General features: G+C 32.5%; 1 pseudogene; it reads left to right on the top strand.

Annotated features, from left to right (window-relative positions):
* The first annotated feature begins 1,420 nt into the window (after positions 1-1,420).
* On the top strand, positions 1,421-1,689 carry LOC132671334 (small ribosomal subunit protein eS27 pseudogene; annotated as a pseudogene).
* The last annotated feature ends 708 nt before the right edge of the window (positions 1,690-2,397 follow it).

The raw sequence follows: 2,397 nt of genomic DNA, 5'->3' as shown, positions 1-2,397 counted from the left end.
AGAGAGGAAACATTATCAGTTTTGTATCATTGAGTCTGAGATGAGCTGTGAACTTTTAATATATGACCATTAAAACATTGTGGTGCCTTTATATATATATATCTATATATATACATATACATAGATATGTAGATATATAGATATGTATATATATATAACTATTCTTTTTACTGCTTTTTTCATGAAAGATTATTGAATTTTTTTTCAGATGCTTTTATTACATCAGTGAGATAATCACATGTGATTTTATTCTTCATTTTGCTAATGTAATTTTTGCATCGATTGATTTTCATGTGTTGAACCATCCTTGCATTACGAGAATGAATCACATTTGGTTGTGGTATACGGCCCTTTTAAGTTCTATTAGATTATCTTTACTAGTATTTACTTCAGGATTTTTACCTCAATATGCATCAGAGATAATGGTCTACAGTTCTACTTTCTAATAGTGTTTTGTCCTGCTTTCATATCAGGCAAATGCTGACCTCATAGAGTTAGTTTGGAAGTGTTCCCTCTTCCTCATTTTTTTTGCAAGAATTTGAAGAATATTGCTGTTTATTTTCTTTTTAATGTTTGGTAGAATTTACCAGTAATGACTGCTGGTTTTCAGCTTTTTATTATTCGGGGGTTTTGCTTACTGATTCAATTCCTTACTAGTTTTAGGTGTGTCATACTTTCTATTTCTTCAGGATTCAGTCTTGATAGGTTGCATTTTGCCCAGAATGTATCCATTTAATTTAGATTTTCTAATTTTTCAGTATACAGTTGTTCATGGTATTCTGACAATTTTTTAATTTATTTAAATCTTCTCTGTTTCTTTGTTAGTGCAGCTGATGGGTTATTAATTTTGTCAATCTTTCTGAAAAACTAACTCTTAGTTTTATTTATATTTCTAATCTTTATTCTGGTTATCTCTGCCAGCAGTATTTTGTATTCTTTTTGCTAGTCTCAGATATAGTACATTCTTATTTTCTAGTTTCTTAAGATAAACATTTAGGTTGTTGGTTTCAATATCTTTGTTCTCTTTTAATACAAGCACTCATAGCTATACATGCCCCTTATCAGCACTGATTTTCATTGCATCCCATAAGTTTTATTACATTGAGCTTTCATATTCATTTTTCTCATTTTCTAAATTCCTTATAATGTCTTCTCGGAACCATTGTGTAAGGGTATATTGTTTAATTTCCAAATCTGTTCAGACCTTCAGTTTTTCCTTCTGCTATCAATTTTTAATTTAATTCCATTTTGATTAGAAAGATACTTGGTTTTATTTCAAAGTTTGTAAATTATTAAGAATTGTTTTGTGACTACACGTATGGTCTATCATACAGGATATTCCATGCTATTTGAGAAAACTGTTTAATCCACTGCCATCACATGCAGTGTTCTCTAAATGTCTTTTGTGTCCAGGACTTCTGGCAGTGATGACCTCCCCAAAAGAACATGTCGCTTGTGAAGTACCTCCTCCACCCATCCCCAGAGGACGAGAAGAGGAAACACAAGAAGAAACGCCTGGTGTGGAACCACAACCCTTACTTCATGGACATGAAATGCAAAATCACCACCGTCTTTAGCCAGGCACACATGGTGGCTTTGTGTGTGGGCTGCTCCACTGTCCTTTGCCAGCCTACAGGAGGAAAAGGAAGGCTGAGAGAAGGATGGTCCTTCAGATGGAAGCAGCACTAAAAGTGCCCTAAGTCAAAATGGGTGGGAAACTATCCCAATAAACAGATTTTGGACACACAGAAAAATGTCTTTTGGGTCCAGCTTATTCATAATGTCATTGATGTCCTCCCTATCTTTTTCGAACTCCTGTGGTTGTTCTTTCCATTATTTAAAGCAGGATTAGGAGACTTCCACCATTATTGTAGAACTTTCTGTTTCCACTTAAATGTGTGCCAATGTTCGTCTCAGATATATAGGATCTCTGGTGTTTGATGCATATGTGTTTGCAATTGTTGTGTCTTTTGAAGAAATGACACTTTCATCATTATGTAATAACCAAATTTGTGATTTATAAAGGATTTTATTCAATTTCATTTTCAGATATTAATATAGCTACTCCTATTTTTGTTTGGTCACAACATTCATGGAATATCTTTTTTCCATCATTTGATATTCAATCCATGTTTTTCCTTAGATCAAAGGTGAGTTTCTTATAGATATTATATAGTGGATACTGTGTTTTATTTATTCATTCTGCTAATCTATGTCCATTAATTGGGGAGTTTAATCTGCTTAAATTTAAAGTAATTGATGATAGGGAAGGACTTGCTCTTTTGTTTTTTGTTTTATTTATGATGTATATATAGATTTTTTTGTCCCTCTTCTCTTCTAGTTTTGCCTTCTCTGTATTCAGATTATTTTCTGTGATATATTCTATATATTTTTCTT

Source organism: Panthera onca, chromosome C1 (genome assembly GCF_046562875.1).
Source record: "Panthera onca isolate mPanOnc1 chromosome C1, mPanOnc1 haplotype 2, whole genome shotgun sequence".
NCBI lineage: Eukaryota > Metazoa > Chordata > Mammalia > Carnivora > Felidae > Panthera > Panthera onca.
The sequence above is the reverse complement of the archived record's forward strand: the minus strand, read 5'-3'. Positions and strand labels throughout refer to the sequence as shown.